This window comes from Macaca nemestrina, chromosome 3 (genome assembly GCF_043159975.1).
Source record: "Macaca nemestrina isolate mMacNem1 chromosome 3, mMacNem.hap1, whole genome shotgun sequence".
NCBI lineage: Eukaryota > Metazoa > Chordata > Mammalia > Primates > Cercopithecidae > Macaca > Macaca nemestrina.
In genome coordinates this window covers 90,426,089-90,441,614 of record NC_092127.1, presented here as the reverse complement: position 1 = coordinate 90,441,614, position 15,526 = coordinate 90,426,089, and the positions used below count along the sequence as shown (strand labels likewise).

The 15,526-nt window shown below is 41.9% G+C and overlaps 1 pseudogene; it reads right to left on the bottom strand.

Moving 5' to 3' along the window:
* Positions 1–306: 306 nt before the first annotated feature.
* LOC105486391 (mitochondrial import receptor subunit TOM7 homolog pseudogene) lies at positions 307–15,174 on the bottom strand (annotated as a pseudogene).
* Positions 15,175–15,526: the final 352 nt, after the last annotated feature.

The window sequence follows — 15,526 nt, the reverse complement described above, 5'->3', positions numbered from 1 at the left end:
GGGAGGCTGAGGCGGGCAGACTGCTTGAGGCCAGGAGTTTGAGACCAGCCTGGGCAACATGGTGAAACTCCGTCTCTATTAAAAATACAAAAAAGTTAACTGGGCATGATTGTGTGTGCTTGTAGTCCCAGCTACTCAGGAGGCTGAGATGAGAGAATCACCTGAGCTTCGGAGGTTGAGGCTGCGGTGAGATGAGATCATGCCACACACGGCCTGGGCAACTGGAGTGAGACCCTGTCTCAAAAAAAATAAAAATAAAAAATAATTCAAGAGCACATAATTTATATTTAAAACCATCCCAGGAAACACCAGTAGGAAAGTGGAGAAGAGATATAAGGAAGGGAAATGTTACAATCATTATAGCTATGTAACAAATTACTCCTGAGTGATATAAAACAACCACAGTGTTATTTTGCATAAGATTTTGTGCATCAGGAACTCAAGAAGGGCTCAGCTATAGAAGTCCACCAGGGCTGCAGGCATCTGAAAATTCTATTGGGCTGGATGTTCAAGATGGCCATTTCCGTGACTGGCAGGAGATCCTGAGGGATCCAGATCTTTGCATGGGGGACCCCAGCATAGCAACTTCTGTTTAGTCAGACTTCTTTCTCTGTGACTAGTTTCCCCAAGAGTGAATATCCACGAGAAGTAGATGGAAGCCAATGGCCTTTTATGGTCTATCATTGAAAATCATACAGTGTCACTTCTGCCATCTTCTTTTACGAAAGCAGTTGCAAGCCCATGAGGGAAGAGACATAGACCCTACCCCTTTATGGGAGGAGTGCTGTAGAACTTGAAGCCTATTAAAAAAAATCACCACAGAAAGGAAGCCAATAAATTGTATGTAGTTAATCCAGTTGGCACTGTATTGCAGCAGGAGCTGAGTTCTGGAGAAATCTAGAAAATTTTGAGTATAAAAAACATCTCAAATTGTCCCAATGGAAGGCTGTGAAAACTAAGGTGTTTAATCATCAATTTCCCATTAATAATTGGTCAGGCTAGGGAGTGGGAAGAGGGAGCATTAATTGCCCTGGGAATGGAGAAGTTCCCTGGCATTGATTTCTAGCATACTGCTGGCCAGAGAAAAGCCTCAGGCGGAGAGTTTCAGGTCCTCACAGCAAGCAGCCTTTCAGGAACAGAGCTCTGCATAGAGATGAATGCCGTGGGGTTCTGAGGAAGGTACCAATAGTAACTGGCACAAATATCTTAAGCATTTTTCTTTGTCATTAAATTGTCTCTGTGACAACTTTTAATGGTTAGATATTTTATTTTGTTTAACTAACATCTCTGAGCATCAAGCTGAGAGCTAGGGGGAGAAAAAAATCACACCGCGGTGTCAGTTAATGTCATTGCATGTTCTCTAACTTTGGGCCACCAGTTGTTCATCTTTCTAATTTTCTTTAGTCGGTTCCTTCTCTTGACACTAAACTTTCACCTCTTTCTCCAAACCTCTTTTCAACTTGCATCCTATTTACTCTTAGCCGATGAGCTAATCTGTTTCAGTGAGAAAATGGAGGTCAGCAGACCATCAGCCTCAACTTCATGTTCTCCTACTGTAAACCAAAAATAAAATTTTAAGCCCTCAAATGACTGAATGGACTCCCCTCTTGGCCAAGGGGCTCCTAAAGAAACCTGAAAAATGAGTTCAGGCCATGACAGGAAGGGGAGGGGCTGGACATGCCTCATTATACACTTCTGTCTTTGGAGTTTAGGGAACTGACCAGCATTAACATTAAAACAGAGACCTTAAGACTGAGCAAAACTCTTTGTAGCAATAAGATACAAAATTCCAAACTGACTCTGGTACAGCATCATACGGCAGATTGTTGGAGGCTGAAAGAGTGAGGGTCGTGATCAACTCAGTATACCACTGGAGGCTGTATGAGTAAACAGCAAACTGTTCTCATAAATGCAGAATGTTGGCAAATTGACAAACTGTGTCTGCTGCCCAGAAGGAATGCTGAGGGCAGTCATGACCCAGGCACAAGTGTTTCTTGTGATTAGGCAAATCTGAAGCCTGTTAGCAATAATGTGATCAATCAGGCAGCTGACCAATTATCACCTCCTCCTCCCTGCTCTTGCTACCCAATAAATACAAAGGGCTGTAGAAGCTCAAGGCTGCTGCCTTTGCTCACTAGAAGCAAGGAGCCCTCTTCTTCTTCCTGTGGCCCCTTTCTTTAAAACAGTTTCTTTTAAGTTTTAATTTCTGCGTTCATCCACCTTCGTTCAGTCTGACATTGAGACTAATGTCAGTCTCAACTAGTAACAATAGTAACTGTCGTAGTGAGAGTCTCAAGTAGTAATTGTGGCAGTCTGTCACAGCAGATACCAGACCCTGAAAAAAATCAAAGTATTTTGCCCCTAAACATATTTCTTTGACATATTTTGAAATGGCTCTGCAAAGCTGTCTCTTGTGGGGGAAATTTGCATTCTATAGAGAATTTCCATCCCTTTTTAAGGTCTGATAAGAGACCTACACCAACTATTCTCTCTGAAGCCCGTTACCTGGAGGCAACATAAACATGACAAGAACCTTGGCTTCCACAACCCCCTTTATCTTTTTTTTTTTTTTTTTTTATGAGTTGTAGTTCTTTTTATTGTTCTTAAGAATGACACAAAGATAATCCAGCTTTGCCGTTGTCTAGGTGGATACTCTCAGCTTCTCTTTTTCTACTTTTAATACCTGGGTAATAAGATCAAAGAGGACCTCTTCCAGAGAGTTCAAGGGAACGTTTTCTGATATTTATTTAAAGTTCTGGGGTAAATGTGCAGGATGTGCAGATTTGTTATGTAGGTAAATGTGTGCCATGGTGGTTTGCTGCACCTATCAACCCATCACCTAATAAGCCCAGCATGTGTTAGCTACTTTTCCTGATGCTCTTCCCAACTCCACAGGCCCCAGTGTGTGTTATTCCCATTTCTGTGTCCATGTGTTCTTATCGTTCAGCTCTATGAGTGAGAACATGTGGTGCTTTCCTGTTCTGCATTAGTTAACTGAGGATAATGGCTTCCAGCTCCATCCATGTTCCTGCAAAGGACGTGATACCAACCCTTTTTATGGCTGCATAGTATTCCATGGTGTATATGTACCACATTTTCCTTATCCAGTCTATCATTGATGGGCATTTGGGTTGATTCCACGTCTTTGCTATTGTGAATAGTACAGCAATAAATACATGAGTGCATGTATCTTTATAATAGAATGATTTATATTCCTTTGGGTATATACCAGTAATGTGATTGCTGGGTCAAATGGTGTTTCTGGTCTAGGTCTTTGAGGAATCACCACACTGTCTTCCACAATGGTTGAACTGATTTACATTTCCACCAACAGTGTAAAAGCATTCCTTTCTCTCCACAGCCTTGCTAGCATCTGTTGTTTCCTGACTTTTTAGTAATTGCCATTTTGACTGGTGTGAGATGGTATCTCATTGTGGTTTTGATTTGCATTTCTCTAATGATCAGTGATACAACTCCCTTTATCTTAACTCAAGCTGACTTCAACTCTTCAGGCAGAGCTTAATTCTTTGGACCAATTGCCAATCAGGAAATCTTTGAATCCATCTATGACCTGGAAGCCCCCACTTCTAGATGTCCCACCTTTCCAAGTCAAACCAATGTATACCTTAAATATATTGATTTATGTCTTTGCCTGTAACTTCTGTCTCACCAAAATTATATAACCAAGTGGTAGCCCTACCACCTTGGGCCCATGTTCTCAGGACCTCCTGAGGCTGTGTCATGGGCTATGGTTCTTCACCTTGGCAAAATAAACCTCTCAACTGATTGAGACCTATCTCAGATACGTGGTTTACACTACCTAACCATTTTCTCTATCTAATCCCTTTCTGATCCCTTTTCTCCCAATCTTAGAAGATAAGGAGTTCCTCCAATTCGAGACTAGCCCCCAACATCCCCATCTGTACTTGGATCCCAACCTCATGCACTCCTGAGTTGTCTCTGCCTCCCCCTGGATCTTATCTCATTAGCTTGCCTCACTTTCTGCTTTATCTTCAGTCTTTCATTCTTTGCTTCTCCCTGCCTCCCTATAAACACACTCAAGGCTTTCTTCAGGCTAATACAACATGCCCTTCTCTGTCTAACAACTATATAATCTCTCTCCTCATTTCCCATTCATTTCACAGTCCACTGCATTGGAGTGGATCACATTCTGTTCCTACCTTTCCTCGGAACTGCTCTCACCAAGATCATCCATCAACCACCAATTGCCAACTCTGGAGGATAAGTTCTACTTCCAAGCTCTTAGACCCCTGCTGTACTTGAGTCCATGGATCATCCTCCTCCTTAAAGCTCTCTGTTCTCTGGGCCTCCAGGACTCTGCACTCCTGATTGGCCATACCTTATGAACATTCCTTCTCTCTCTTTGATTGGTCACCCTTCCTGTGTCTAGTCCAAAATGCTGCTGTTATCTCTCTATTGCTTGCATTTTGTCTATACTTTCTCTCTAGGTAATCTTATTCTTTATCATGCTCCCAATTACAGATCTATATTTTATCAGAAACTCTTAGAGCCAGATGGCTTCAGAGTTTAGGAGTTTTAGATTTTGGAAAGGTAATATAACATATAGTAAAAATTACATACTGGTCCCAGTAGAGTTTGGGACAGCACCCATAGTTAAACAAATGGATATTTCTGTAGCAAAACACAGAAATATTCACACTAAGTAGGATTTTTCAAAGCGGCTGCAAATAGTCCTCTCATAGTCATGTTTTGGGGTCAAAGGGGCTCAAATCTGATCAGGCTTTGCCACCAAATAAGTTTTTTAAAAACTGTTGTTTTTTTAGATTTTCTTTTGAATTTGGAAACTACAGGTAAAGGATTATAGACAAATACTACTGGTGTGCTGATAACTCCCAAATCTTCTATTTCCAGATCATAGTTCTCCCTGGAGCTTTAGGTTTAGGTAAAAGCCAGCTGGATACCTCAACCTGGAAGTCTTATGGATATATCCAGCTCAATTCACCCAAAACTTGAATGTCTTCCCATCTAAGGTCTGGTCCTCTGAGAAACAGACTCTGAAGCACGTATCTGTGTGCAAGACATTTATCAATGGGACACCATTTATCAGCTCCTCCCTTGGAGCTCTGGGGCTGGAATGACCCATCAGAGTTTTCCTGAATTAAGGAAAGCAGCCTGGCTTTTGTGACCCTATGTCGACCAGCCATCGAATGTGGGCTGCCCCTGTCAAGGCAGTATAACCTTGAGCAAAGCAGCTCCCCAGACTACAGAGGGCTCAGCTGTAAGCCATCAGCAACCATCCTTCCTGGAGGCTGGGGAAATGATGGCTTCTGTCTTGAAGCAGGGCAGCACAGCATCTACTTCAAGTTCTCCTTCTAGTTCGTGTGTGTGCCATCCAGCCAGGCACCCAAGTCAATAGCTTCTAGTCATCCCTGACTCCTGTTTCTTAGCACTTCTACATCTGATAACTCATCATGTCCTGCCAATTTACTCTTCTAAAAATACTTAAAAATCTGCCTCATCTCCTCCATCCTTATGTCCAATGTCCTAATTCAGATTCACACTGTCTTTCTTGCCTTGTTTACTGCAGTTGCCTCCTACCTGTTCTCCTTTCTTTCACTCTTTCCCCAGTTACACTGATTTCCCATGTATGTAACAGAATGAACTATGTAAAACTCAAATTTGAACACGATGTTCTGCTACTAGAAATGTTCTAATAGTTAGCCATTGCTTACAGGGTAAACTCCAAGTTCCTTAGTCTATTATAAAAGGCCTCTCTGATCTGGGACCTGTCTAGCCTTCCTCAGCCACTTAGCTGGCTCACAACACTTAACATACTAGCCTCCTCCTCTACCTGCCTCTTGTTCCCCTTACACTCTGCTGCTGCTTGCCTCCATGCTGAAGCTCACGTGGTCCTCTCTGTGTAGATGCCCTTCACTCCACACACAACTTATCCTATAAAACTTGACTCAGTTGTCACTTGCTTTATGGACCTTCCCTAACTCCCCATCCTCAGTCTTGGTTGGGTGCCTATTCTCTTTGCGTTTATGATACCCTATCCATACATCTACCAATGCACTTAGCACACTGTGTTATAATTAGATGTGTTTGTGTTGTTGCTTCTTGAAAGCCAGGACAGTGTTCTCATGTTTTCAGAAGTAGGGACATAATAGGCCCTTAGTAAAAGCTTGCTGAATGAATGAATGAATATGAGTTTTTTAAACTCCAAAATCCATACATTTTCCTTTAAACTATGTTTCTATGCTGCAATGTCAATGCCGTCAGCATCCCTTGCTGCTCTGGTAATCATAGTGGCTGAGGTTTTTTAGACTTTAGTGTGCACTAGGTACCATGTTAAGGAACTCGTACACATTTTCTCATTTTATGCTTAACCAGTTTGGTAAGGAAAGCACCATTATTCTCTCCTTCTCCTGAGGAAGAAACTGAAAATCTGAGGGCTTGGGTGACTTGCTCAAAGTCACAGAGCTAGTAGGCAGTAGAGCTGGAATTTGAATCAAAGTATGCCTGACCTCAGAGCATGAGTTCTTAACCACTGTGCAACAAGGCTTCTAGGAACCCCTGAAGCCTTGTTGAGCTTCTGATCTGCAGACTTGAAGCTGCAAAGGAGCTCTTGAGAAGATACTTATTAAACTGAGGCTTAAAAGATCTGGTTAGTCCAGAGTTCAGAACACGCCATTCTCCCAAATAAAACTCTTCACTGACTTCCTACAGAACATTGAATAAAACCCAGATCTGAAAAATGGCTCATAAGGCTTTGAACACCAAGGCCCCTGCCTTTCTCTCCATCCTTATACCCTCCTGCTACACTCTTTCCAGACCCACTGTAGTTCTCTCTGCAGTTGGAACACCCCAGCTCTTTCTAGCCCCAAGGCCTTGCATGTTCTTTGCCCCTGCGGGACTGCCCATTTCTACAATCTTTTCCTTCCATTTAGCTAGCTCTTTCATAACTATATAAATGTGGCTTCATAAAAGGTTTTCAAAGTAGTTCCCATTATCATCAGCCTCATCTCCTTATTTCCTTCATAGCATTTATCATGATTTGTAAGTATTTTATTTCTCTTTTGTTGTTTTTATCTGTTCCACTAAAGCAGGGTCTGTTTCTTGTGTTCCCAGAGCCTCGTTCCGTGAATGGAGGAATAGGTGTTAAATGAAACAACTTTGTTGAAAGTTGTTTACCTATAAGATGTCTACCATTTAAAAAACAGAAAATAACAAGCTTTGGTGAGGATGTAGAGACATTGGAATCCTGCTGGTGGGAAAGTAAAATGGTGCAGCTGCTGTGGAATACAATAGGTGGTTCCTCAAAAAATTAAAAATAGAATTACCATATGATCTAGAAATTCCGCTTCTGGGTATATATCTAAAAGAATTAAAACTAGGGTCTTGAAAATCTATTTGTACCCCCATATTTATAGCAGCATTATTCAAAATAGACAAAAAGTGGAACCAGCCCAGTATCCATTAACAGATGATTGGGTAAGCAAAATGTGATATACACATACAATGGAATATTATTTTGCCTTAAAAAGAAGGAAATTCTGACACGCCCTCAAGGATGAACCTAGAGGACATTATGCTAAGTGAAATAAGCCAGTTGCATAAAAGCAAAAATATGTCATTCCACTTATATGAGGTACCTACAGTAGGAAAATTTATAAACACAGAAAGAACAGTGGTTCCCACAAGCTGAGGGGAGGGAGAATAAGGAGTTATTGTTTAATGGGTACAGAGTTTTAGTTTCGTAAAATGAAAAAAGTTATATAGGTGGTGGTGATGGTATGAAATACTTAATACCACTGAACTATATACTTGAAAATTGTTAAAATGGTAAATTTTATGTTACGTGTATTTTACCACAGTTTTAAAAGAAGGAAAGGAAGTGTATTAGTCCATTCTCACACTGCTATGAAGAACTGCCTGAGACTGGGTAATTTACAAAGGAAAGAGGTTTAATTAACTCATAGTTCAGCATGGTTTGGGAGGCCTCAGGAAACTCACAATTATGGAAGAAGGGGAAGCAAACACACCCTTTCTCACATGGCAGCAAGATAGAGAAGAATGAGTGCACAGTGAAGGGGGAATCCTCTTATAAAACCATCATATGTCATGAGAACTTACTATCACAAGAATAGCATGGGAGAGACCACTTCCATTGATATAGTTTGGCTCTGTGTCCCCACCCAAATCTCACCTTGAATTGTACTTCCATAATTACCATGTGTTGTGGTAGGGACCCGGTGGGAGATAACTTAATCATGGGGAAGTTTCCCCCATACTATTCTCAGGTAGTGAATACGTCTCATGAGATATGATGGTTTCTTCAGGGGTTTCCTCTTTTGCATCTTCCTCACTCTGTCTTTGCCTGCTGCCATCTGCGTAAAATGAAACCCGCTCCTCCCTGCCCTTTGCCATGATTGTGAGGCTTTCCTAGCCATGTAGAACTGTAAGTCCAATTAATCCTTTCTTTTGTAAATTGCCCAGTCTCAGGTATGTATTTATCAACAGCATGAAAATGGACTAATACAGTAAATTGGTACCAGTAGAGTGGGGCATTGCTGAAAAGATACCCAAAAATGTGGAAGCAATTTTGGAATTGGGTAATAGGCAGAGGTCAGAACAGTTTGGAGGGCTCAGAAGAAGACAGGAAAATGTGGGAAAGTTTGGAACTTCCCAGAGACTTATTTAATGGCTTTGACAAAAAATACTGATGATATGGACAATGAAATCCAGGCTGAGGTGGTCTGAAATGGAGATGAGCAACTTGTTGGGAACTGGAGCAAAGGCGACTCTTGTTACTTACATTTTAGCAAAAAGACTGGCAGCATTTTGCCCCTGCCCTAGAGATTTGTGAAACTTTGAACTTGAGAGAGATGATTTAGGGTATCTGGTAGAAGACATTTCTAAGCAGCAAAGCATTCAAGAGGTGACTTGGGTACCATTAAAGGCATTCAGTTTTAAAAGGGAAGCAGAGTATAAAAGTTTGGAAAATTTGCAGCCTGACAATATGATAGAAAAGAAAATCCCATTTTCTGAGGAAAAATTCAAGCTGCCTGCAGATATTTGCATAAGTAACGAGGAGCCAAATGTTAATCACTGAGACAATAGGGAAAATGTCTCCAGGGCATGTCAGAGACTTTTGTGGCAGTCTCTCCCATCACAGACCCAGAGGTCTAGGAGGAAAAAATGGTTTTCTGGGAAGGGCCCAGGATCCCTGGGCTGTATGTAGTCTAGAGACTTGGTTCTCTGTGTCCTAACCACTCTAGTCATGGCTGAAAGGGGCCAATGTAGAGCTTGGGCCATGGCTTCAGAGGGTGCAAGCCACAAGCATTGTCAGCTTCCATGTGGTGTTGAGCCTATGGGTGCACAAAAGTCAAGAATTGAGGTTTGGGAACCTTCACCTAGATTTCAGAGTATGTATGGAAATGCCTGGATGTCCAGGCATAAGTTTACTGCAGGAATGGGGCTCTCATGGAGAACCTCTGCTAGGACAGTGTAGAAGGGAAATGTGGGGTGGACCCCCCCTCACAGAGTTCCTACAGGGGCACCACCTAGTGGAGCTGTGAGAAGAGGACCACCATCCTCCAGACCCCAGAATGGTAGATCCACCTACAGCTGCACCATGTCCCTGAGAAAGCTGCAGACACTCAATTCCAGCCCATGAAAGCAGCTTGGGTGGGGAGGCTCTACCCTGTAAAGCCACAAGGATGGAGCTGCCCAAGACCATGGGAACTCACCTCTTGCATCAATGTGACCTGGATGTGAGACCTGGAGGTCAAAGGAAATCATTTTGGAGCTTCAAAATTTGATTGTTCTATTGAATTTTGGACTTGCATGGGCACTGTAACCCCTCTGTTTTGGCCAATTTCTCCTATTTGGAATTGTTGTATTTACCCAATGTCTGTATTTCCATTGTATCTAGGAAATAACTACTTTGCTTTTGATTTTACAGACTCATAGGCAGAATAGACTTGCCTTGTCTAAGATAAGATGTTGGACTGTGGCCTTTTGAGTTAATGCTGAAATAAGTTAAGACTTTTGGGGACTATTGGAAGGGCATGATTGGTTTTGAAATGTAAGGACGTGAGATTTGAGAGGGGTAAGGGGTAGAATGATATGGTTTGGCTCCGTGTCCCCACCCAAATCTCATCTTGAATTGTATTCCCATAATTTCCATGTGTTGTGGGAGCGACCCAGTTGGAGATAATTTAATCATGGCAGAAGTTTCACCCACACTGTTCTTGTGGTGGTGAATAAGTCACACTAAAGCTGATGGTCTGCTTTTGCATCTTCCTCATTCTGTCTTTGCCTGCTGCCCATCCATGTAAGATGCGACTTGCTCTTCTTTGCCTTCCACCATGATTGTGAGGCTTCTCCAGCCACGTGGAACTGTAAGTCCAGCTAACCTCTTTTTTTGTAAATTGCCCAGTCTCAGGTATGTCTTTATCAGCAGTGTGAAAATGGACTAATACACCCATGATTCAATTACCTACCAGGTCCTTCCCATGACACTTGGGGATTATGGGAACTACAATTCAAGATGAGATTTGGGTGGGGACACAGCCAAACCATATTGGGAGAAAGTTATCTAACTACTTAGTAGCACTGCTGATCTCCTGCCTCCCAGTCCGGTTTCCTCTCATTTACACATGCTGGCTTCTCTCAGAGTATCATTTATTGGCTAAGCATTATAATAATGTGCTCTCCCAGCAGAGAATACCTTTCTAGGACATATCAAAAAGGTAAACTTTAGAGTTTACTTAAACTCATATCTTCTGTATCAGTCAGGGTGAAGATAGGGTTAAGATAGGCAGGAAGCCACTGCTGCTGTTTGAGAGGAAGGGGAGGAAGTGGTCACTGGAACTCGAAGAGCTGTGGTTGTATGAGAGGCACTGACCTTTGGTAGAGAAATGTTGCTGTGCATTTACTGCTAACAAGAAGGTATCTGGTCAAATAAGTGTACCTTCTTCTGGTCTTCTGTTGCTGATGCCTCCCATTGGCTGAACCCAACTGGAAGTCAGAGGGCAAGAAAACCTGTTGATGCAGTTCATAGGACCCAAAAACATTGAGTAGAGGGGAAAGGGTAGAGAATAGGTTTGAAGGTGGCATTATACCAAACTTCATTTTAAAAGTGAAAGCACTCAGACTCTGTATTAGTCATAGTTCTCTAAAGAAATAGAACTAATAGAATATAGATAAACAGATAGACAGAGATATAGATATTTCAGAAGGGATTTACTACGGGGATTGGCTCACTTGATTATGGAGGCTGAGAAGTCCCACAATATCCTGTCTGCAAGATGAACAAGGGAAGATGGTAGCATGGCTCAGTCCAAGTCCAAGGGCCCGAGGACCAGAGGAGCCAACGGTGTAACTCTCAGTCCTAAGCTGATGGCTTGAAAACTGGGGAGTATCTGATACAACTCCTGGAGTCCAGAGGCCTGGAAGTCTGATGTCCAAGGGCAGGAGAAGATGGGTGTCCCAGTTCCAGAAGAGAGTGAGCAAATTTGCCTTTCTTCTGCCTTTTTGTTCTGTCAGGCCCTGAGCCAACTGGATGGTATGGGCCTTCACTGGGTGAGGGGGGAATCTTCCTAGTCCAGTTATTCAAATGCCAGTCTCTTCTGGAACACCCTCACAGACATACCTAGAAACAATGCTTCACCAGCAGTTATCTGCATGTCCCTGAATCCAGTCAAATTGACACCTGAAATGAACCATCCCAGACCCAAAGAATTAAATGACTTGTTTCATGTCATTGATAGATTAAGATTCTCACTGTATTTATGACCTAATAATTGGGTTGTATTCAAATGGTGATAAAGAATGAGAATACAAGTCTAAACTTGGAAAATCTGCCACAAACAGAACACCTAAAAAAGTTTTGTTTTTGAAAGAGAGTGATATGCACATCTTCCACAGAATGAGCATTCATTAGGAGTTTTTATGCTTTGAACTTTGCAAGTCTGATTCATCACATGTTACAAAGAAAATAATCTTAAGACATTGAATTTTCTTCCTGCTTCTGCCCTAATGATTATCACAGTTTATGGAACATTTAGGAGAAGCTGAAGCAGAGTATTAAATTATAGATGTTTAGTTAAATAAAACAAGATAGCTAACTCAAAGAACCTTGTTGAAGAGAGTCACAGAGTTGCATCCTCAAACATGGATTTTTCATAATTAAAGGACTTTGAGACAACTTTTCAGGCTCATAGAAGTTCACAAGATGGTTCTTAAAAGAAAATTGATGTGACAAGACTTTTGAGCATAAAATACTGAAACTTTAGGGGAATAAAGCAAAAATTGTACTTTTCTTTCTTTAAAGGAAGTGATGCAGTATAGTAATTAAGTAATTAAGTCCATGTTCAAGAATCAAAATTCTTGAGCCCTCTGTTCATGGTTTCCTTTACTGTTATTTGAGAAATAAAGGCAAATCTTGCTTGTACCATCAAGGTTACAGTTTTCTAATTCCTTTGGCTGAGATTTGAATGGATTCACTAAGTTCTGTTTCCTTCTTTGCCCACCTTTTCTATGCCACAAATATTGCTTGTTCCAAGGCTTAGAGAAATTTTGTTATCTTTTCTGGTAGGTTTCTTGTGGTTCTTGTATGAGCAGCATTCTGCAAATGGGCATAACTTATTTATGTAGTATGTGCCTTATGTGAAGGAACTTAATATTCCTTTGAAGGAAACCAGTTAGAAACTTAAAAAATCTGAATTCTAATATGCTCAAGGATAGCTGATCTAAGCAAGAATCTATAGAGTGCCAAGACTATGTGTTTGCTTAGCTGGTTTTAAAATAATCTAACAAATTGGGGGATTTGATTCATTTAAAAGAATGCTACATGAAATAAGCATTTAATATTAGACTCTATATTGTTTTAAGTTACACCCTACGTGCCATGCAGCCACCAGTAAAATAAAAGGTAAGTAGCTTAGATTAAGTTCACCATTATTCTGTGAAAAGAGATAAAAAGTATAACCTAAAACTTCAGAGAGTTAATATGGTCATTTTAGTAATTGATTACAAAGGGGAAGATTATAGAGAAGTGCTATCACAATAATGAGAGATTACTTGAAGCTTACGTTTCACAGTGAGAGGAGAAGGGAACACACATTAAGTGCTTGCTAGGTGACTGAACATTGCTGAGTGCTTTATGTATGTTGTTTTATACAATATTGTCAACATGCAGTTGGGTATGGTGGCTCATGCCTATAATCCCAACACTTTGGGAGGCCAAGGAGGGTGGATCACTTGAAGTCAGGAGTTCGAGACCAGCCTGGCCAACATGAGGAAATCTAGTCTCTACTAAAGCTACAAAAATTAGCTGGGTGTGGTGGCACACACTTGTTGTCCCAGCTACTCAGGAGGCTGAGGCAGAGGAATCACTTGAATCCAGGAGGCAGAGGTTGCAGTGGGCCAAGATCGCACCACTGCACTCCAGCCTGGGTGACAAGGCAAGACTCCATCTAAAAAAAAAAAAAAAAAAAAAAAAGTGCTATGAAGCCTTCCATTATCATGACCTGTTTATAAAAAAAGGAAGTAGAGGCCGGGCGCGGTGGCTCAAGCCTGTAATCCCAGCACTTTGGGAGGCCGAAACGAGTGGATCACGAGGTCAGGAGATCGAGACCATCCTGGCTAACACGGTGAAACCCCGTCTCTACTAAAAAAAATACAAAAAAATAGCCGGGCGAGGTGGTGGGCGCCTGTAGTCCCAGCTACTCGGGAGGCTGAGGCAGGAGAATGGCGTGAATCCGGGAGGCGGAGCTAGCAGTGAGCTGAGATCCAGCCACTGCACTCCAGCCTGGGCGACAGAGCGAGACTCCATCTCAAAAAAAAAAAAAAAAAAGGAAGTAGAGAGGTTAAATAATTGGCTGAAAGCCAAGTGCCTAGGAAGTGATGGAGCTTGGATCCTTTACAGTCAGATTCCTACATTTATCTTTTTGCCACTGAACCATCTGATATGTATTGTTTTTCTTATATTAAAACTTGCTTGCATTGGATAATGGATAACTCAGTGTCAAAATGGATTGGCTTTATCACCTTGATGGAGCACAGAACTCATTTTAGGATGAAAATGACAGGCAGAATGGAAAGCTTGCACTGTTTATTCTTCACTGAAGAGCCCTAGCCTTGTGCTTTCTATGTAGTGTTTGCTTCGTGAATAAATAAAATCTAAGCAGATCCTCTGTTTAAATTATTACTTCCTGAGCTGAGTGAAAATAGATTAAAAGAAATACTAAAATATTTGTAGTTGTTATTATTTATGAAGTTCATTGATCAACTAGGTTATGAAAATCTTTCGTAATTCACATTGACTCCCCTTTTAGAACACAGATGTATTAAAGGGGTGGCTCTGGGATCTCCTTCATGCCAAAAAGGGCCTGTGGAAACTGTGTGACCTTAAGAAAGTCGCTTAACCTCTCCAAACCTTATTCCTTCTTTAGCCAAATAGGGACAATTCCTTATCAGCCAAAGGTGGAAAGTCTAGGTAGTTATGTTTTTTTCTCATTGTTAAAAACATTCATTTTGATACATAAGTCAGTAGAGTTTCCACTCTGCCACAGAAACCTCTATGAAGAGCCCTGTGCCATCCAACCAGGAAACATATTTATTTATTTATTTGAGATAGGGTCTTGCTCTGTCACTCAGGCTAGGTGCCTGTGTGCAGTGGTGCCATCATAGCTCACTGCAGCCTCAACCTCCCAGTGTCAAGCAATCTTTCCATCTCAGCCTCTGGAGTAACTAGAACTATAGGCTCAGCTAATTTTTGTATATTTTGTAGAGTTTGGGTTTTGCCTTGCTGCCCAGGCTGATCTCTAATCCTGGGCTCAAGTGATCCACCTGCCTCGACCTCCCAAAGTGCTGGGATTATAGGTGTGAGCCACCATGCCTGGCCAACTAGGGAACATTTGAATGATGCCCCATTTCTTATCCCCATCAGAGTGCACACCTCCATGTTGTTCCTGCCCACTGATGGCTTCCAAATCCAGATGATCAAATAGTCCTTTATCTCCAAAGCAGGCTCAAAACGATTGGCTCAGACATCCCAGGCTCTATACCCTTCTTTAGTTCCAGGTAAGTCATGAGACGAATAAAGCCCCAGCAGATGGAAAATTGGCTGCCCTCGAAAAGCTACTGCAGCCTCTGCTTGGCCTCTTTGCCCAGCGTCACCATGGAGATGGCCAGGGTGGTATGGTGAGGTAATATTTGCTTTCTGATGCCCCTTGTGATAGGATTTGTGACATGAAAATTCTAACTCCTGAACTCATGATATTGTCCCACCTTACTCTCCAGCCTTCTCTCTTTTACTCTCCTTTCTGTTGCTTTCTTATACTCTCCTTTTTGCCGCAGGTCCCAGTACTCCCTCTTGAAGCTGTCTTACACTAGAATCCCTTCCACCCACATCCACTCTGCAACCCTCTCTCACACAGCTCTGACGTTTCTTCAAGGCCTAGGCTATGCCTTGCAGCCTCCGCATTGCCCTACATCAACCAGGCAGCCCAGTATATTAAATGAGCTCAACAAA